Source organism: Aquarana catesbeiana, linkage group LG11, assembly GCF_042186555.1.
Source record: "Aquarana catesbeiana isolate 2022-GZ linkage group LG11, ASM4218655v1, whole genome shotgun sequence".
Lineage (NCBI taxonomy): Eukaryota > Metazoa > Chordata > Amphibia > Anura > Ranidae > Aquarana > Aquarana catesbeiana.
In genome coordinates, this window is record NC_133334.1 from 47,357,839 (window position 1) to 47,379,899 (window position 22,061).

Consider the following 22,061-nt stretch of genomic DNA (forward strand, 5'->3'; position numbering starts at 1 on the left):
TATCAAATTTAAATATAACAGTACATTAATGTCTACAGAACACACAGAATGGAGATATACTGGGACATGTAGTACAACAGTTGCTTGAACGTCAGAGCATATAGACAGATATGCAATAGATTAAAGAGATAGATAGATAGATAGATAGATAGATAGATAGATAGATAGATAGATAGATAGATAGATAGATAGATAGATAGATAATATACGATAAGATAATATACGATAAGATAATATAGGATAAGATGTGCTGGAACATGTAGTACAACATGTGGCGGACAGTCAGGGATTGCCCCTGGGAGGGTGTATTGGGTTTGTAGTACCACAACTGATGAAAAACTCTCAGTTGCCCATCCAGATGGAAGGATAGACATCCAGCTAGAGCAGTTGGCAGCACTTTTTTTAAGGCACTGTCCTCTGAGGATAGCCAGTAGCATGCATGCCTACTTCCCTGGTGTATGACCCTGAGTATGGAAGATGCCATCCAGTGCACTGCCCCCTGTCCCTCCCAGAGCCGGTGACACCGCCACAGCCTCTGCAGTCCACACACAGCACTCACCTCCTCACTGTGTTGCTGCAGAGTGCTGCTACTGCTGCTGATGGGAACAGAGGATCCTCAGTGAGGCTGCAGTAAAAACCCTGGCAGCTTATAAGCTTTCCTTCCACCGTCCTCAGATTTCAGCCCCCAGCCTGTTACGCCGATGCCATCCATCCTCCTGGTCCTTGCCTAATTTGCTGGGAGTAGCATTACCCCCCCACCACCCCCCACCCCTCATCCAAGAGTGCCAGGGAGACCCTGGGTATGGCCGCTGCTTCCTGTGCAGATGGCAGAGTGACTTATGAAGAGGGAAAAGCCAGGCAGTGAGTGAGCAGAGAGGGGAGGGCTGGGGGGACAGCAGACAGATGCAGGGCAGCAGCAGCTTTCTCACTGCAGTCCTGCTGAAATGGATGTGTGCCTCTTAGCAGGGCACTGAGATATTCCAGAGCTGGGAGCAGCTCACTGAGGAGGAGGAGGGAGGAGAAGGGGGAAGAAGGAGGGAGAACAGGGGGAAGACACATCAGGGAGGACAAAAAAAAAGAGAGATACAGAGGAGGAGTGAGAAAGTGTCACCAAGGCAAAGCCATGGGGGAAGCAGTGTCACAGGCGATGAAAGAGGTCGGTGTCATAGGCGATGAAAGGGGTCAGTGTCATAGGCGAGGAGAGGGGTCGGTGTCATAGGCGAGGAGAGGGGTGTCTGGAAGTGAAGGAACCTGTGTAACACAAGAGCAAGAATTGTTACGAACGGACACTGTTGCTCGGTTATTATTTCTCACATCTATCAACTATCTACTGTCTATGTATTATCTGCCTACCAAATCCATCCAGCCAACCCATTCATTTATTCGCATGCATTAATATGTATTTCCATGCTTAGCGAACACATAAATGACACAAAATGACAGGCAGAGATGGCAACAAACCCTCCCGTGAAATAATACCTTGTTTATGTTCATGATCGCTCTACGTTCTTCTTATTGTAGTACCACCTGTGTCTCAAGGGGCACCTACAGTGTGTCTGTGAAAGTTCTCATTCATCCAGGTCATGGTATGGCTAGTAGTGGTTGGTCACATTCAAGCGAACATGTTCTGTAATGTTGAAGTCTTATAGTAGTACCGCCAAAACAGTGCCTGTGTCTCAGAAGGCACCTACAGCATATCTGTGAAGATTCTCATTTGTCCAGGTCATGGTTTGGCTAGTAGTGGTTAGTAACATTCCACTGAGCCTGTTCTGTAATGTTGAAGTATTTTCCTAGTTTACCAAGTCACTTCTTCATGGCTTGGTAAGCTATAAGCCATGAAACATCTTCAACATTCAACTGGACTTGTTCTGTAATGTTGAAGTCCTATTGTAGTACCACCAGGGCAATGCCTGTGTCTCAGAGGGTACCTACAGCACATTTCTGAAGGTTCTCATTAATCCAGGTCATGGTAGCTAGCAGTGGTTAGTCACATCCAACTGCACTTTTACTGTAATACTGAAGTACCTTTGTAGTTCACCAAGCCACTTCTGCGTGGCTTGGAAGCTATAAGCTATGAAACATCTTCAACATTCAACTGGACTTGTTCTGTAATGTTGAAGATGTTTCATATCTTATCAAGCCATGGAGAAGTGGCCTGGTAAGCCATGAAATGTCTTTACCATTACCAAACAAGCCCTTGTCAATGTGACAAACTAATACTAGATATGCCATGACCTGAATACATGAGAACCTTTACATACACACTGTAGGTGCCCTCTGAGACAGAGGCATGATCCTGGTAGTACTACAATAAGACTTGAAGACATTTCATAACTTATAGCTCACCAAGCCATAAAGAAATGGCTTAGTAAGATAGAAATACTACAGTATTTCAGTACTAGTCCAGTTGACTGTAACTTCAGCTAGCCTTCCCATGACCTGGATAAATGAGAACCTTTACGGATATGCTGTAGGTGCCCTCTGAGACACAGGTATGTTTCTGGTGGTACCACAATAAGACTTGAAGATGTTTTGTAGCTTAGAGCTTACCAAGCCACGAAGAAGTGGCTTAGTAAGCTACAAAAAGACTTAAGTATTCAAAGTCCTGTTGAATGTGACAAACTACTGCTAGCCATACCATGACCTGGATAAATGAGAACTTTCACGGATATGCTGTAGAGGCCCTCTGAGACACAGGTATGGTCCTGGTGGTACTCCGATAAGACTTCAGCTTTACAAAACAGTTTCAGTTGAATGTGACTAACCACTACTAGCCATACCATGGCCTCACGGACACACTGTAGGTGCCTTCTGAGACACAGGTGGTACTGCAATAAGACTTCAACATTATGGAGCAAGTCAATGTAACAAACTACTACTAGATATGCCATGACCTGGATACATGAGAACCTTCACATACACACTGTAGGTGCCCTCTGAAACATAGGCATGATCCTGGTGGTACTACAATAAGACTTGAAGACATCTCATAGCTTATAGCGTACCAAGCTATGAAGAAATGGCTTAGTAAGCTACAAAAATACCGCAGTATTACAGTACAAGTCCAGTTGAATGTGACTTCAGCTAGCCATACCATGACCTGGATAAAAGAGAACCTTCATGGATATGCTGTAGGTGCCCTCTGAGATAGAGGCATGGTCCTGGTGGTTCTACAATAAGACTTTAACATTACAGAATAGGTTCAGTTGAATGTGAGTAACCACTACATACACCATGACCTGGATAAATGAGAACCTTCCCATACACACTTTAGATGCCCTTTGAGACACAGGTATGATCCTGGTCGTACTACAATAAGACATGAACCATACAGAACAAGTCCAGTAGAATGTGACTACTAGATATTTTATGACCTGGTTAAATGAGAACCTTCACAGACACACAGGAGTTGATATACTAAAGGCAAACAGACTGTGCACTTTGCAAGCGTAATTGCACTCTGCAAAGTACAGTTGCTCCAGAGCTTAGTAAATGAGGTGAAGCTTCACTTTGCAAAAAGACATAAAAACATAGAAAAGTGATGGCAGAAAAAAAAATGAGTAGTCTGTCGAGTCTGGCCATTTTATTATTTTTTTTGTTTTATTTTTTTTTTCCATTAACCTTGTTGTCTGACTATAGATCTATGTTTAACTTTCCTCCAGTTAGTTTGAGGTCTTGTCCCCATGTTCTTGATTTTGGTTTCATATTGAAAAGACTGCCTTCCTGAACCCTATTCACCCCCTTGATGTATTTAAAGATTTCAATCATGTCTCCCCTTTCCCTTCTTTCCTCTAGACTGTACATATTAAATTCCTGAAGTTGCCCTCGAAATGTTTCACCCCCCCCCCCCCCTCCACACTTTTCACCATTTTTGTTACCCATCTCTGGACTCGTTCTATCTTATCAATATCTTTGTGTAAGTGAGGTCTCCAGAACTGGACACAGTATTCTAAATGAAGTCTCTCTAAAGATCTATATAGAGGGATCAGATTTTCTATTCTATCCGCTTTTCCTACTGTCTGAGAACACTGTTTGCTCATTTTGCAATCATCTGAAATAAGTACCCCCAAATATTTTTCTTCTGTAGTGCTGGCTGACACTGTACCTCCAGGTTTATTGTGAGCTGTCTTTGCATTATTTCAAAGTTCTTCCATCGCACTTGGACTGTGTGTGTTATTGCTGCTGCACCCCCACAAACAACCGCATAATAAGTAAAAAAAAATAAGCTAGGTCATAGCCTGACTTTAATCCTTTATGTAGCCATGGTGGGCTCTGATCGCTATATAGAGAGGCCCCAAGGTCAGCAGGGGAAAGGAGGACCCTCTCTTATGGACCCTAGTTGGCCTGTCCTACAAATGGACTACTCTATTCTTTGGGAGCATAGAGAATGTCTGAATTTGGTGTAACTCCAAAAGCTATTACCCCTAATTCCAAGAGACCTGAGTCTCAACCATAAATGCTATGTTTCCTAATAAATCAATTTAAAAAAAATGATATCCTGTTTTGGATAAAATTAACTACTTGGATGGCGTTACTCAATATATATCTTTTTGGGTTATCCTATCTCCAAAAAAAAAACTATAATTGATTATGCTGGAGGCTGCCAGGTGGACAATCGCTAAACAATGATGTAAGCCTGATTTATCTATCACGATGATACATGCCAAGCTTTTAAATGTTTGTATTAATGAACAACTCCTTCACACACTAGGGGACACCCTAGATGTATGTCAAAAAATTTGGCAGAAATGGGAGATATTTCAACAGACTCAACCTATACAGGTCTTCTCCATGACCAGCCCTGCTGGGGCAGCCCCACCTGAAAGGTAGTTGAGATGGATACTGTACCAAGTAGCACTTTGCACCCAGGGTTCAATACAAATTAGAGTTACAGTATGTTTATCTACCTGAAGGTTTATTACAGTTAAGATCTTTGTCTTTATTGAGCAGCCAGGGTTAATTACAATTACAACCTGTCTTTTATCTTGTCTTTATCTTGGTATATAGCCAATGACATCAATTATCTTTTTAGTGATCTGTATGAGACACATTCTTTCCATCTACAAGCTTATACATATGTGAGATATATGAATTGTTTTGGTTACTTGTGATGTATTATTCAAATATCTTGTTTCATATACTAATTGATGATATTTTTGTCTAAATATACTATTTTTAATTCTTAGTGATCATATATGCAGTACTTGATAAAAAGTCTCCTGATGAAGCCATCGTATGGCGAAACATGTAGGGGATTGAAACCTACTGCATTTTTCCATTTACCGTATGGATATTATATGATGACATTATGCTGATTTTTAAACATTTTCAATAACATTTTAATATATTTTATATTTTTGTTGTGTTTTGGCACCTTTAAAATCCCATACCTCTCTCCTTTTTACAATAGTGTGGTGTTGTTTTTCAGGGATGGGGCTTGGCCCCTTAGTTCCAGTGAAGGGAACTCTTAAGGCGTCAGCATACCAAGACATTTGGACAATTTCATCTTCCCAACTTTGTGGAAACAGTTTGGGGATGGTCCCTTCCAGTTCCAACATGACTGCACACCAGTGCACAAAGCAATGTCCATAAAGACATGGATGAGCGAGTTTGGGGTGGAGGAACTTGACTGGCCCGCACAGAGTCCTGACCTCAACCTAATAGAACATCTTTGGGATGAATTAGAGCAGAGACTGCGAGCCAGGTCTTCTCGTCCAACATCAGTGCCTGACCTCACAAATGCGCTGCTGCAAGAATGGTCAAACATTCCCATAGTCTAAGGTGACCAGGTTTTTTAAATGGGTTGGACTTGATGGACTTTTTTTTGTTTTTTGGTTTTTTTTTTGTCTTTTTTCAACCTCACCTACTATGTAACTATGACATTTTTTTTAATTGGCAAACAGTAAACTATTTTATAAGCATATTTTCCTCAAATTATATATGCACTGCATGTGATATAAACCAATGTAAAAAAGATACTTCTTAGAATTTTTTGAGATATGACTACCAAATGTTATGAAGATAAGATAGAGAAAAAACAGAGTGCAGGGCTCAGGAGTGCGCTACATAAAGAATGCAGGGCTCAGGAGTGTGCTACAAAAAGAATGCAGGGCTCAGGAGTGTGCTACATAAAGAATGCAGGGCTCAGGAGTGCACTACATAAAGAATGCAGAGCTCAGCTGTGCCCATCTATGCAGCCTCACCAGTGCCTAGCAATGCAGCCTCACCAGTGCCCATCTATGCAGCCTCACCAGTGCCCATCTATGCAGCCTCACCAGTGCCCAGCAATGCAGCCTCACCAGTGCCCAGCAATGCAGCCTCACCAGTGCCCAGAAATGCAGCCTCACCAGTGCCCAGAAATGCAGCCAGAAAAGTTCCCAGCAATGCAACTTTACCAGTGCTCAGCAATGCAGCCCCACCAGTGCCCAGCAATGCAATCTCACCAGTGCCCATCCAATGTAGCTTTACCAGTGCCCATCTATGCAGCCTCACCAGTGCCCAGCTAAGCAGTCTGACCAGTGCCCAGCAATGCAGCCTTACCAGTGCCCATCAATGCAGCCCTACCAGTGCCAGCAATGCAACCTGACCAGTGCCCAGCAATGCAGCCTGACCAGTGCCCATCTATGCAGCCTCACCAGTGCCCAGCAATGCAGCCTCACCAGTGCCCAGCAATGCAGCTGTACCAGTGCCCAGCAATGCAGCCTCACCAGTGCCCATCAATGCAGCCTGACTAGTGCCCATCTATGTAGCCTGACCAGTTCCCAGCATGGCAGCCTGACCAGTGCCCAGCAATGCAGCCTCACCAGTGCCCATCTATACAGCCTCACCAGTGCCCAGCAATGCAGCCTGACCAGTGCCCAGCAATGTAGCTTTACCAGTGCCCAACAATGCAGCCTTACCAGTGCCTAGCAATGCAGCCTCACCAGTGCCCAGGAATAGAGCTTCACCAGTGCCCAGCAATAGAGCCTCACCAATGCCCAGCAATGCAGCCTCACCAGTGCTCAGCAATGCAGCCTCACCAGTGCCCATTAATGCAGCCTTACTAGTGCCCAGCAATGCAGCCTCACCAGTGCCCAGCAATGCAGCCTTACCAGTGCCCAGCATGGCAGTCTTACTAGTGCCCAGCAATGCAGCCTCACCAGTGCCCATCAATGCAGCCTTACCAGTGCTCATCAATGCAGCCTCACCTGAGCCCAGCAATGCAGCCTCACCTGTGCCCATCTATGCAGCCTCACCTGTGCAGGGGATCAGAGAGGAGAGGAAGAGGAGAGCCGGCCGGCATCGCCCACTGTGACAGCTTTAATTTGAATCGCCAGGTGCCCGCCGTCACACAGCTCCTACCTATGATAGACAGCACATGTCCCGGCATTGGACAAGTGTGCTGTCTATCAAAGGAGCCAAGCTAGGAGGCGGGACTTTGTGTGATGGCGGGCACCCGGCAATTCAAATTAAAGCTGTTACAGCAGGTGGCGCTGGTCTGACACCCCTCAGTGTGTGGCACCTGGGGCTGACCGCCCCCCCTCTGCCTCAGCACCCATCCAGGATCGGCCCTGCACCTGGCGCCACACCTGCAAATAGAGGCCAAATCTGGGGACAGACTGGCTTCAGGGACAGTGTCCTCAGTCCGGGGACTGTCCCCGGAAACTGAGGATGTCTGGTCACCATACCATAGATACACTCCTAATCCCTGTGGAAAGCCTTCCCAGAAGAGTTGAAGCTGTTATAGTTGCAAAGGCTGGGCCAACTCAATATTGAACCCTACGGACTAAGACTGGGATGCCATTAAAGCTCACGTGCGTATAAAGGCACGCGTCCCAATACTTTTGGTAATATAGTGCATATACTTAGAGTACATTGCTCCAAGCTGAGCCAATGTGACTATGCAAAAAATTACCATACTTGGAATTCAGGTTTTAAGCGGTATTAAACCCAGAACCAAAAATGTATTACATTAGATGTGGTGGCTGCATCAGTTTTATTTTTTTGGGGCTTTTCCCCTCTGTTTTCACCTGGTGATCTGGCCAGTAGCACAACTCCTGTATTAGTAAGGCACAGCTCTGAAGGAAGGAGAACAGGGAGCACAGCAGCACTGTCAGTTTGGGGGAATGATAGTGTTAAATGAATTAGCAGATTTAGATACACTAAGAAATTGAGGCCAAACTCCAGCTCACACTTTATAATCCGTTACAGCAAAGTGTTTTCCTTTTGGGATAAAGGTTTTGCATGAATAAATAAAAGTTGGTCATTTTAATCACCTCTGCCAGTGTTAAATGGTTCGTCTCATCCATGTAAATTAATACATTCTGCTGGAGAGCTTGTACTTGTGAAAAACAACAGACAAACTGGCCGGATAAGCTACAATATAAAAAATTTTTGCTTTTGAGTTCAATACTGCTTTAAAGTAAAGATATTACCATGTGAAAACAAGAAAGGAGAGTATGTTTAATCCTAGCATCTTTTTATGTAACCGAAACCTCATTCTTAGCTTGCTTTCCTCACTGGAAATGTTTTAACAGAATTGTAATTTTTTTCAAGATATAATATTCTTTAACTGTTGAGATCAACCCAAATCCTGAATATACAAATGAGTTATCCCGGCAAACTTGACAACAATGATAATGAGTTGTCAGTGCATTTATTTCACAGCAATTTCCAAGGGAGAGGGAAGAAGCAAGTTGTGTCATTTATGGCATCCCTGCCATCCCCGTGACAAGTCTGCTTCTACTGCTGATCATAGTATAATTGCTATAAGCACAGCACCATCTACTGGCTGAATGGGGAACACATAGCTCATTTATGTAGGATTGGATGCAGGGGAAGCCAGGTTCTGTACTTCTTTGTAGAACTCAAACCTGCTGGATGTAGTTCTTTCTTTCTTGTAAACCCTAACAATGAACTTATGTTATTTCATCTGGTAAAAGTACTAATTGAAAGAATTTTGTTATATCTGTTAAAAGAAAAAAGTGCAAAAAAAACCCAAAAACTGTTGATCTCGCCAGAAATTCAAAGCCGTTCTGTGCTCTGTTATCTCAAATAGACAATTTTTTTTTTATGTTGGGCTGCATATCAGTTGGTCTCTATGCTTTGGATAAGAAGACAGTGGAAGTAGCTGGGTAGTTTAGCAAATCACAATGGGCAAGGCTGACACCTCTCGGTCTACAAAAATGCTGTGTTATTAGTCTTCTCCTAAAATATTCTACAGGACAACTTCATGTCCCAATTGGTGGATTTCTCGACTAGAAGTAACGCTATGCTAGATGTATTAATTACAAATTAAACAGACCTGATTACAGATGTGGAAATATGAGACAACTTGGGAACTAGCGACCAAAGAATTATTACATTCCGCATAAATTGTAGAAAAGTGAGGCACAAGGGCACTAAATTTCAAAAGAGCAAACTTTTGTGGGTATTTGCCGTTTTTCAAAATGGAGCATTGTTTGGAGTGACTATCTTAAGTTTAGAACGAGGGGTTGCTTCCTATATTATATATATTGCGGTGAGTCAGTAAGCCACCCGTGCCCCAGGATAACATAGTCTGTGACCAAATGCGTAGGGAGGAGCGACGTGCTGACGTCCCCGCGTTTGTGCGAGTCCCGGAAGGACTGGCTGCGACATTGATCTTTTTATGCCTATTTACATTCCTTTGATGTAAGCGCAATGTATTTTTTAACATTAAATGCCTTAAGATTTTATACTATGGAGGCCTTATATCTTTTTGTGTTTCATGTGTGATCGGGCCCTTCCGGGTGGTAGAGGCTTGACAGCGTGATTTCCTTGGATGACCAAAGGCCCTGGCTGGGTATACAGCCACAAGCGGGAAAGACCTCCCCTAATAGGAGGTCACAAGGAGCTGGTAAGTGGCCATTCTCATGAGGTGGAGGCTTTCTTTGAAATTCACATACTACTTTGGTGAAAGTATTAAGCACTGAGGGATTCATTGGACATCACGTCACTATATGGACTTCCTTTCAATGAGTTTATCACTGTTTACAGATTTTTTTATTTTTGCGCAATTTATTTTTGGATTCATTTGATTTGTGCTGTGTGTATCTCACAGGAAAATTGCTGCTTTTTATACCTTCTCACTGTTTGATTTGTGACAGCGCAGTAATATCCATTTTTTCAAACTTTTCTAAACTGCGCTGAATGCTGTGGGATAATAAGTGGGACCAAATCCTTGAAACATTGAACACAGAGGAAAAAATGGGAATTCTTTAGAAACATATTAAATACAAGTTTCACCAAGAGCATTCCAAGGAGCAATAAATATAGAAGTACAAAGGTTAAACCTGGGTGACTAAACTAAAATGTAAAGTGTCACATTAAAGCGGTTGTATACCCCTTTTTGTTTACTTTTACCTACAGGTAAGCTTATAAGAAGGCTTACCTGTAGGTAAAATTAATATCTCCTAAACCTGTACGGTTTAGGAGATATTTACTTTGCATGCAGCCACTGTTATCAGTGGCGCATGCGCTGTGAAGGCCCAGCTGAAGGTCCGGTCAATGCTGCCAGACCTTGGCGGGAGAAAGACTCCTGCGCGGATGTGCGGAAGTGACGTAATCGTGGCTTTGGCCACTCACAGCGCCGGAGCCACGATACCCGGAAGGAACAACAAGGGAACATGTCAGCTCTCTCGGCGTGGACCGGGATCAGATGTCGAGGCCTTGTTCTAAGGTGAGTATTTCATAATGAGCTAGTATGCGCTGCATACTAGCTCATTATGCCTTTGCCTTGCAGGTTTTTTTGTTTTAAAAAAAAATGAATAAATCTGTGCAGGTATACAACCACTTTAAGGAGGAAAAAAATGGTCTTTAAAAAGTACAAATCGGAGGGGTCAGTGTCAGCATTCCAACACTACAAGGAATGCAAGAAAAAGTATAAGTACACAATCAGGGCAGCTAAAGAAGACTATGAGAGACACATAGCGGAGGATAGTAAATATAATCCCAAAAAGTTTTTATCAAATATATTAACAGTAAAAATTAATGGGGGGAGGATGGGGGGGAGAAAGGCACACACACACATGATGAGTGGGTATTGGCTCTTTTCAAATGAGTGAGATGGGGGCATGGCTTAAAAAAATTATTTTATTTTATGTTTTTTTAATAGCGAGGGAGATGGATGGGAGAGAACATGAGGAACAAGTGGTGTGGGAAAAAAAGCCCCTTAGGGTACACCTAGATAAGTGGTGGGTGGGGAGTGGGGGGGGTGGAGTTTGGGCGGATGGGAGGGGGGATAGGGAAATGTGAGGGGGGGGAATAGAGGAACAGTTCACTTATTAGTAGAGGAGAAATGTAGATTGAATGAAAGATTAATAACTCAGTGGTTGCAATACAATACACAGGGGATCAATGCTAGTAATAGAAAGAGGGTGTTTGAAATTCACATGAAGTTATTTTTGAATTTATATCTGTTTCTTTTGGTAGTGGTGATAAAAATAACAAAAGGTAATACAAAAGAGAAATATGCACAGAGGTCTCAATACAGAACCAAGGGTATTAATGCGCAGATTAGTTATGAATTTTACATGAATTTATTTTTGAATAGGTATCTCCAACAGCCTTTTATATTCCCCCCGCCTTCATATGCAGGCTAAAACACTTAACATAGGATCCTGGAATGTCAGGGGACTGGGTACACCGGTTAAAAAAGCAGCAGTATTTTCCATGTTGGAAAGATATGGAGTAGAGCTGGTCTGTCCGCAGGAAACACACCTAACAAAACATACAATCCAACAATTAAAGAATAGGAAATTCGGTATACTCCTCTTATTCTAGAGGGGTAAGTGTTATGGTGAGAGTGAAGTGACTTTTTCCTGCAGACAGACCAGCATAGATGAAAATGGCCATTATATTTTTCTTTACTGCTCAATTGAGAACAGAATGTATGTCGTTGCAAATATCTGTATCCCTCCACCTTTTAAAATGGATGTTATGTTTAAACTAAATGAATTCATGTTGGATAAGGAAGATGTACCGGTCGTAATAGTAGGAGACTTCAATGAGGTCTTAGATAAAAAGGTGGATAGGTTTCCTGTTTTGATACACTTGGAGTTTACAGAGAAGAGCCGTTTGAGCCAATTCCTGGAGGAAACAGGGCTAATAGACAAGGGGAGAGCGCGGAATCCGGGCGTCCAGCAATATTCTTGCTACTCAAGCTCGTATTCTACGCTCTCCAGGATAGACTTGGCTATGGGAAATGGTAGAGCATTGCAAATTATAGAAAATATCTTATACTTACCAAGAGGGGTGCCCATTGTCACCCCTGCTCTTCGCCCTTTCGATGGAACCATTGGCTCTATAAGATCATGCCCTGAGATAATAGGATTAATAGGAAGTGAGCTGCCTTCTGGACAAAGGTAGGCCCGTGGATGTGGTGTATCTGGATTTTGCAAACGCATTTGATACAGTCCCCCACAAACGCTTAATCTACAAGCTGAGGTCTGTAGGCATGGACCATAGGGCATGGATAGAAAACTGGCTACGGGGGTGTGCCAAAGAATTGTAATAAATAACGTGTGCTCAGAATGGTCTAGAGTAGTTAGTGGGGTACCCCAAGGCTCTGTTCTGGGGCCAATTCTGTTTAATATATTTATAAATGATATAGAGGATGGGATAAATAGCTCAATTCCAGTGTTTGCTGATGACACAAAACTATGTAGGGGAATAACAACACAGCAGGATATAGAAACTTTACTAGAGGACCTGAATAAATTAATGGAGTGGGCTACTGCATGGCAAATTAAGTTTACCATTGAAAAATGTAAGGTAATGCACTTGGAGGGTAAAAATATAAACGCAAGTTACTCATTAGGGGGAGAACCCGAAGGGGCTTCCAGGATGGAGAAGGATCTAGCGGTTCTAGTAGAAGACAGGCTGAGCAATAGCATGCAGTGTCAACCTGCGGCTACCAAAGCCAGAAGAATAGTAGCATGCATAAAAAAGGGAATTTACTCCTGAGAAAAAGCAAATATTCTGCCACTTTATAAAACTCTGTTTCGGCTGCATCTGGAGTATTCCATCCAGTTCTGGTCACCAATCCTCAGAAGGGATGTGCTGGAGCTGGAGAGAGTTCAGAGAAGGCCAACTAAATGAATAAGGGGACTGGAGGACCTCAGTTATGAGGAATGACTACAAACGCTAAATTTATTCTCTTTGGAGAAGAGACGTTTGAGAGGAGATTTGATAGCGATATACAAATATCTCAACCGTGATCCCAGCGTAAGTATGAAACTTTTCAGTCCCAGGACACGGGGTCCACACGATGAGCCTAGAGGAGAAGCGGTTTAACCTTAAGCTCTGTAGGGGGGTTTTCACTGTCTGGACGGTAAGGATGTGAAACTCTCTTCCACAATCGGTGGTGTCGGCAGGAAGTATGGATAGTTTTAAAAGACTCTTGGACGTGCATCTTAGCGAAGACAATATACGGGGATATGGGAAATTATTTTTCTACACACACACACCTACACAGGTTGAACTGGATGGACTGTTGTCTTTATTCAACCTTACTGCCACCAATCTATGACATGCATCGTTGGCTTTGGGGGGGGTTACACACATTCCCAATTGGATTGCTTCTATCTGACCAACTGTCGGATAGCGATCGGCAGCTTTCTGATCATGTGCCCCCTGTGACAGCCAATCACAGAGGTCACATGACCCAAATGCCCACCTCCGCCTCCCGGTCGGGGGGTTAAAGGTTTGACAAATGTTGGATATCTATATACTCGGTGCAACCTCATCTTTTATATTTTATTTAAAATGGGTTACATATTGTGTTTGTATCACCTAAATTTAGGTTTAGGGTATTTTTTACTGAAATCTCATAAACCATACACCTAATATTGTGTAACGTAAAAAATGAAAGCTACCACTATTTTATTCTCTAGGGCAGTGATGGCGAACTTTGTAACCCCAGATGTTTTGGAACTACATTTCCCATGATGCTCAACTACACTGCAGAGTGCATGAGCAACATAGGAATTGTAGTTCCAAAACATCTGTGGTGCCAAGGTTCGCCTAGGGTATTGGCTAGGGTATTGGCTAGGGTATCGCTCTATTGGCTCTATTGGCTCTATCGGCTTTCAGAAAATGCATAATGTTTGGGGGTTCTACATAATCTTCAGACCTAAAATTATTTTGTAAACATGTGTGAATAAAGTGCAAAAACAGCTCTGGTGGTGAAAGGGTTAATGGCACACAAACAGGTATTTGTGTGTTTGCGCAGGACCTTTAAGGGAATACAACATGGGACAGCTACACATATTGCAAAAATGTACTGAATTTTTATTTTTATTTTCTAATGTTTGCCTTTATTTATGCTTTAAAGTGTTACTAAATCCACACCAGTAAAATCAGTCTGTATATGCAGTAAAGCATGCTTGTTATACTCACTGTGGAACCTAAGGGGTTAATCCTCTGCATTGTGTAAAAAAGCTGTTTGATCCTGTCTTCTCTGATCCTCCCCTTCTTCCACTGACTCCAGAGCATGTCTGCATAGCACAGAGCCTTTGGAGTCAGGCTGCACATGCTCAGTTTGGTATGTATTGCTTAGAGATTTTTTTTCTTTAGAGAGTTCATGTGATTAGCACTGGGCCAATCAGCACTGTCCAGACAGAGGGTCAGGGGTCCTGGATCCTGATAGAACAGCTCAGTGCAGTATGAAAACACCTCCTACAAGCTTTACCAGGAACTGATGGAAGCCACAAGACTGCCATATACTGCTGATCAGTGGCGGCTGGTGTTTCCTTTTTTTTTGGGGGGGGGCAGCAAACAAACCACTCGCCACCCCCCACTTCCCACTATTTGGTCGGTCGCTCAAACCCCCCCCTGTCACTCGCTTGTCCGCCCACCAGCCCCCACTTACCCCATCTAGGTCGCGGGCAGCTTCAGCTCCTCCTCCTCAGTGGCTTCACGGCGGCTTCCCCTGCATCTCCTCCTCCTCAGTGGCTTCCTCTTCACTCGCTTCCTGATTGTCCGAGAGAAGAACCAGGAAGGCGATAGCGAACATTAATTTGCTATTATCACACAACTAGGTGGGCTCAGGGTTCAGTTCTCTGCGCCCTGAGCCCACCCTTTTTTGAAGCCAATTAGAGCCTCAGGCTCTAATCATGTGCTTCCAAAAAAAAAAAAAAAACTCCCATTGGAATCCATGCATCCGGTGCCCTGTATGTAGATTAGGGGGGCCAGGTGCATGAATTAGTGGGGCAGCGCCCCTGCGCCCCTTAAGGACGGGTCATCACTGCTGCTGATGAGAAAAGGTATTTAGCAGTTTATATTTACTAAAATAATTGCATTTCCATGTTCCGTGTACTGTGGGAGACCAGATATAGTGAATGCAGGGTCCTGGGTTTAGTAACACTTTAAGTACAAAGTTTAGAAGTAAGGATTGCTTACTGGAGATCTTCCTTAATACTCTGCAAAGACCATAACCCTTTATGACCCTAATAATCCCTCTATGTCTATTCGGAATGTGATTCCTCTCAAGCCAACAAAGCCTAATTTCAATCTGAATACAGATGCCTTTAAAATGGTTAAGATTGTGGTCATTTCCTTCTTTGACTTCTGATGTACCTTGTGCTGTTCTTTTCAGTGTTCATTCGCCTTAGAGCAAGCTTGCCATTTTAAATACTAAGAGCCAGCATTGATTTGGAAGGTCCCTGGCTGCTGTAGTTGCCCCGAGCTGTGCAGAGCGGTCGTGTGACCCTACTTGCTCCCTCACTGTCTTCGCGTGCTTGCCAATGTCTGATCTCCTTGTCCAGCTGTCATTCCCATTCATAGCACCGTAGGGTCTGTCTATTGGCCTTCTTTCGAAATGCGTTGAAGACATAAAAGACGTTCCCAGGGAAATTCCTGTTCAGTTTGAAATGTCATTTTATTTGCCGTTCATGTTTGCCTACCATTTCGGGTTAACTTAAAGGGATAAAGATTTGATGCGTTTTTAATTTAGATATCTTCTTACCTGCTGTGATACATTGTAATGGTGGTTCCTATATAGATTTGGAGGTGGGCCCTCTAGTGGCCTTTCTCTGTATATCAGATAGGGCCGTCAGCATCCTGCTGAACAAGAAAATGAATTACTTAACCACTTCAATACTGGCGGCCACGTCCTTCCTGCCCAGGCTGATTTTCAGCTTTCAGCGCTGTCACACTTTGAATGACAATTGTGCGGTCATGCAACACGGTACCCAAATTAAAATTTTTATCATTTTTTTTCACACAAATAGAGCTTTCTTTTGGTTGTATTTCATCATCGCTGGGTTTTTATTTTTTTGCTAAATAAATTAAAAAAGACCGCGATTTTTTTTTTTTTAAAGGCGTTTTTCTTTGTTTCTGTTATAACATTAATGGTAGAGGGATTTCACTTCAAAAGAAAGGAAAAAAGGGTGAAGTATGTAGTGGCACCAATATTATGAAGGAGATGCTTGAGAATTTTGAGTTAGGTATTTATTATTATATTATTATACAGGATTTATACAACGCCAACAGTTTGCGCAGCGCTTTACAATGTAGAGGGGGGACAGCACAATTACAATACAGTTCAATACACAAGGAATAGGGAGGGCCATACAAACATTCATTAACCACTTGTCGACCAGCCGCCGCAGTTGCACTGCGGCAGAATGGCACGGCTGGGTGAAACGGCGTTATGCAACGTTGCTTCACCCTGTGGCCACTAGAGCCCGCTGCTCGCCCCTGGAGCCGATGCGAGTGCCCGGCGGTCGCGAATACCGCTGGGCTCCCGCGATCGCTGGGGACACACGGAGAACCGGGATCTGTGTGTGTATACACACAGTTTCCGGTTCTCTGAGGGGAGAAGAGACTCATCATGTGTTCATACAGCGATCTGTCATCTCCCCTAGACAGTCCCCTCCCCCGTTCAGTTAGGACACACACTAGGGAACACAATTAACCCCTTGATCGCCCCCTAGTGTTAACCCCTTCCCTGCCAGTGACATTTTTACAGTAATCAATGCATTTTTATAGCACTGATCGCTGAATAAATGCCAATGGTCCCAAAAATTTGTCAAAAGTGTCCGAATTGTCTGCCATAATGTCGCAGTCCCGATAAAAATCGCAGATCGCCGCCATTACTAGTAAAAAAAAATGAATAATAAAAATGCCATAAATCTATCCCCTATTTTGTAGACGCTATAACTTTTGCGCAAACCAATCAATATACGCTCATTGCGATTTTTTTTTTTACCAAAAATATGTAGAAGAATACATATCGGCCTAAACTGAGGAAAAAAATCGTTTTTTTATATATTTTTGGGGGATATTTATTATAGCAAAAAGTTAAAAAAATGTGTTTTTTCAAAATGGTCGTTCTTTTTTTGTTTATAGCACAAAAAATAAAAACCGCAGAGGTGATCAAATACCACCAAAAGAAAGCTCTATTTGTGGGGAAAAAAGGATGTCAATTTTGTTTGGGTGCAACGTCGCACGACCGTGCAATTGTCAGGTAAAGCGACGCAGTGCCGAAACGCAAAAAGTGCTCTGGTCAGGAAGGGAGTAAAATCTTCCGGGGCTGAAGCGGTTAAACGTCATTGCCACATTTGGTGGCGACACAACAGGCCACTTCTTCAAGACGGGTGCAAGAGACACTGTATAAAATACAATTGCAGTCTAAATATTTAAATAGAAATAAAATTAGCATAATAATGAATTAACGGTTATACGTGTCAGAACTGTTTGAAAAATGTTGGCTGCACCATCATATGCATACAGTATATCTTTTATGTTCAGAAATCATCCAGGGTCACCATTGCCTTCTTGAGCTGAGATGCTGGTTCAGAGATAGCACAATCATGTAAAGCCTGGTACCTGTGCCATTCTCGGCTGTGTTGACAGATGACTGACACAGATCAGCCTCTCATCTTGTGACTTGCTACAAGATTAAAGTGTACAGTGTGAGTGATCACCGGAGGATAAGAGACTGAGGAAATGCTTCCTCTTGTTTGCAGCAGACTAATGATATCATCTGAGCCTACACAAAGTCACTTTATTGGAGCATTAAAGATGTTTTTTTTTATAATTAGAGCACACACAGCATTTTGGCATTCATCCTCTGACTCAAAAATCAGTGTAGATGTTTCTTTTTGTGTTTTTATTGAGGAACGATGAGCTTGGATAGTGATAAGAAGCATGGAGTACCCCGGAGCTGTAAAACGGAACAACTTGAGGGCTGCTTAACTTCTGGCTGCTTTGCACAATTCCCGATGGCTTTGCACAACTCCCGGTTAGATACCACCCAACTTTTTGAGATGGGACACCTATTAGCAAAAGTATGTAGGCATAGGACACACCCCCTGCCACACCCCCTTAAAGGAGAATTGTATAAAAAAAAGAAGATTAGGAAACCCACAAATGCTTTTTTTTTTTTTCTACCACTACTATTTCTTTATCCACTTCATCACCGGAAGGATTTACCCACTTCCTGACCAGGCCATTTTTTGCGATACGGCACTGCGTCACTGGCTTTCAATATTTACAAATGCAGCAATTTAGAAATTGGAGAAAAGGTTTATCGCTGGGAAACAGTTTTTGAAAGGAAAATATTGCATTTCATATAAAACTATAGTGGAACCTCGGACTACGAGCATAATCCGTTCCATAATCCGTTCCAGGAGAATGCTCATAATCCAAAGTACTCGAATATCAAAGCAAGTTTCCCCATTGAAGTCAATGGAAACGAAAATAATTTGTTTCGCATTGACTTCAATGGCATGCAATCCCGCATGCGGCCAGAGGTGGGGGGGGGGCGCGGGAGAGCCTTGGAAACGGCCGGAAAGGACTGAGGACACCTCGGCTGACCTTGGCAAACCTTGAAAAGACTCCGTTCCCGAGGTTTGCCGAGGTCAGCCGAGCTGTCCTCTGGCCTTTCCATGCATTTCCGAATGGCGCCTATCGGCTGCGATCGGCGCCGCTTGGCTCCGGCGCCCCCCACCTCAGGCCAAGCGTGGTACCGCACACGCTTTGGCCTGAATTGTGCTCGTTTTGCGAGACAATGCTCGTTAACCGCATTACTCGAAATCCGAGGTTCGACTGTATATAGATCAGGCCAAAATGAGGGACAAATGAGGAGGAAAGAGGGACAGAGGGGCTTTGCATAGCTGCCAACTGTCCCTCATTTCGAAGGACTGTCCCTGATTTGGAGCAATGTCCCTCTGTCCCCCCTCATTCCTCCTCATTTGTCCCTCATTTTGGTCTGATCTATATAGTTGTATATAAAATGCTCATTTTATCTTTCTAAAAGTGTTTCCCAGTGCTAAACCTTTCATCTGATTTCTAAATTGCTGCATTTGTAAATTTTAAAAGCCAGTATAAAGGAATAGAAGTGGTAAAAAAAAGTCCTTGTGGATTTAATTAACCTTTTTTTTTTGTTAATTCTCCTTTAAGGGGGTGTGGCAGGGGGCGTGTCCTATGCCTACATACGTTTGTTAGTAGGTGTCCCTCATTCCCATCTCAAAATGTTGGAAGGTATGACTTTGTTCCAAATCAGGGACAGTTGGGAGCTATGCGGTTGCATTGCACAACTGCTGGCAGTACTACATAACTGGCTGCTGGCTGCTGCTCCTGCCGATATCCACCAGGCTCTTCCTAGTGAGAGAGATGTTGACTAACAACACCACAGGACAGTTTGGACTCTCTCCCACAGTTTCCTCACAGCTCCATCCCGTGAGCTTTCTCCTGACTCCTTGGACTGGACCTGAAAATAGGCCCCCAGCTAGGCATAGCTGGGACCTCGGTGTCTTCAGGCTGGCTTCCTTCCCGACTTCTATCCAAGAGGGACATAGCCCCTCAACAGGGATCTCCTCCTGCAGAGCTGGACCCAGGAACTCTCTCTCTCGCTCTCCTTTTGCTCAGGCCTCAGACTATTTATGGGCTCTTCCCCACCTTCTGGACACATCTCCCCAGGGACTGGCTGAAGTTCCATAAATATTAAAGGGGAGTTCCACCTGCAAAAAAATAAATTAAAAGTCAGCAGCTACCTATACCACAGCTGCTGACTTTTAAAATAAGGACACTTACTTGTCCAGGGCACCCCCGCTGCTCTAATGACACATCCGCTGCTCCATTGACACATCCGCTGCTCTACTGACACATCCGCTGCTCCGCTGACACATCTGCTGCTTTAATGACACATCTGCTGCTCTAATGACACGTCCGCTGCTCCCCTGACATATCCGCTGCTCCACTGACACATCCGCTGCTCTAATGACACATCCACTGCTCCACAATACATTTATTTATAAGGCTCCATTCACACTTCAGCTTTTTGAATCGCTTGCAGATTTGCCGCGATTCTGCCTGCGATTTGAAAGCATCGATGTGTGAATGACAAATCATGGGACTCACATTTGAGATGCCATTCATTTGAATGACACCTAAAATCGCGCTGCGGGGCTGCCGTGATTGTCGCTCATCGCGCGAAGCACGCTGCCCAAAAGTAGCTCCTGAACTTTTTTGTGCGACATGCTTCAAACGATGCCGGTTGCTGCAAGTGCAGCACATTTTATCACGCGACAATCGCGGCAGATCCGCACCGCGATTTTAGGTGTCATTCAAATGAATGGCATCTCAAATTTGAGTCCCGCGATTTGTCATTCACACATCAACGCTTTCAAATCGCAGGCAGTATCGTGACAAATCTGCCCGCGGTTCCAAACGCTGAAGTGAGAATACAGTGTACACCCTAATGAAATAGGCTGCCCACACCTCTGAGCTACTGTAAGAAATGTCCTACTTTTTTCCATCTTTCTGCACATAGAAGACAACAAGGAGCCTCCAGTGGGTTTGTTTAGGAATTTATCTCCTGCTTCACAAACAGTTGTTCCCAGACCACCAGATTATCAACCAAATGGACTGGAGCACTACAGCAATGTCTGGATAAAAAAAAAAAAACAGAACCTCTGAGCAGGTACCTTCTGCTCCCTTTATGCATCTGAAGGCCTGGTTCTAAAACTACCAGGAGTGTACCTTTCATTAACCTCCAGAAGATACCGGGGAACAAAGTGGTGCCAGTGGTCCCATTATGGGCTGCCGCAGTTGCGTATTAAACCATCATTTTAGCCCTACCTGGTGTGCTCAATGTCCAAGCTTGACAAAAATGTGCTTTATAAGAATAATAAGCTTCCCAGCAGCACACTATTTACTCTCCTCCAGATTATTGCAGCACGTTATGAAGTTCTTGTGTTATCTAAGTGACAGTCCTCGTCACCCAGAGGACACACAGGGGTCTTCTGTGTACACTCTCTGCTATCTCCGTGATAACGCTCTGTTTGTATAAACAGCCATGCCAATTTCAATATTTAAGCAAGTGAATAAAGTCACCTTCTTAAATGCAAATCCAGCTAATCTTGTAGAGGGGAATGACATCATTTGAGCTTTTGAGTTAAAGGCATACTATACTGTATATTGAGTGAGTACACATCATAGGAACATTTATTTTAAATGAGGAGACTTTCAGATTTTTAATTGCCATTCCATATTTGAATTTTTCTATTTTATGTACTGGTTTTGCTCCCTCTATTGGTCATCTGTATAATAGCAAATATAGTTAATATTCCCTGCTGTGTATAGTACAGTATATCAAGCCAAAACTTTTATTTGTTTGTTTATTGCTGTTATTGCTTTGCCATCTCTTAAAGACCTGGCACATTCTGTGCGCACGCCTATGTGGGGCACTATTCCTCCAACTAATACCAATGATAGGGCACCATTCCTCCAACTAACACCAATGACGGGGCACTATTCCTCCAACTAACACCAATGATGAGGCATTATTCCTCCAACTAATAGCAACGATAGGGCACCATTCCTCCAACTAATACCTTACAATGATGGAGCACTATTTCTTCCACTCACAACCAACAATGGACACTATTCTCCTCACTTATACCAATGATGGGGCACTATCCCTTCAACTAACACTAATTATGGGGCACCATTGCTCCAACTAATACCAATGATAGGGAACCATTCCTCCTACTAACACCTTACCAATGATGGAGCACTATTTCTTCCACTCACACCAACAATGGACATTATTCTTC

The 22,061-nt window shown here is 43.4% G+C and overlaps 1 protein-coding gene across 2 annotated transcripts in view; it reads right to left on the bottom strand.

Moving 5' to 3' along the window:
- Positions 1-1,013, bottom strand: part of CHST1 (carbohydrate sulfotransferase 1) — a 114,174-nt gene extending 113,161 nt beyond the window's left edge. For both annotated transcript variants that reach the window (XM_073604255.1, XM_073604253.1), the window contains exon 1: positions 560-1,013. The gene's annotated coding sequence lies outside the window, so the exon portion shown is untranslated. The remainder of the gene's footprint in view (positions 1-559) is intronic.
- Between the last annotated feature and the right edge of the window lie 21,048 nt (positions 1,014-22,061).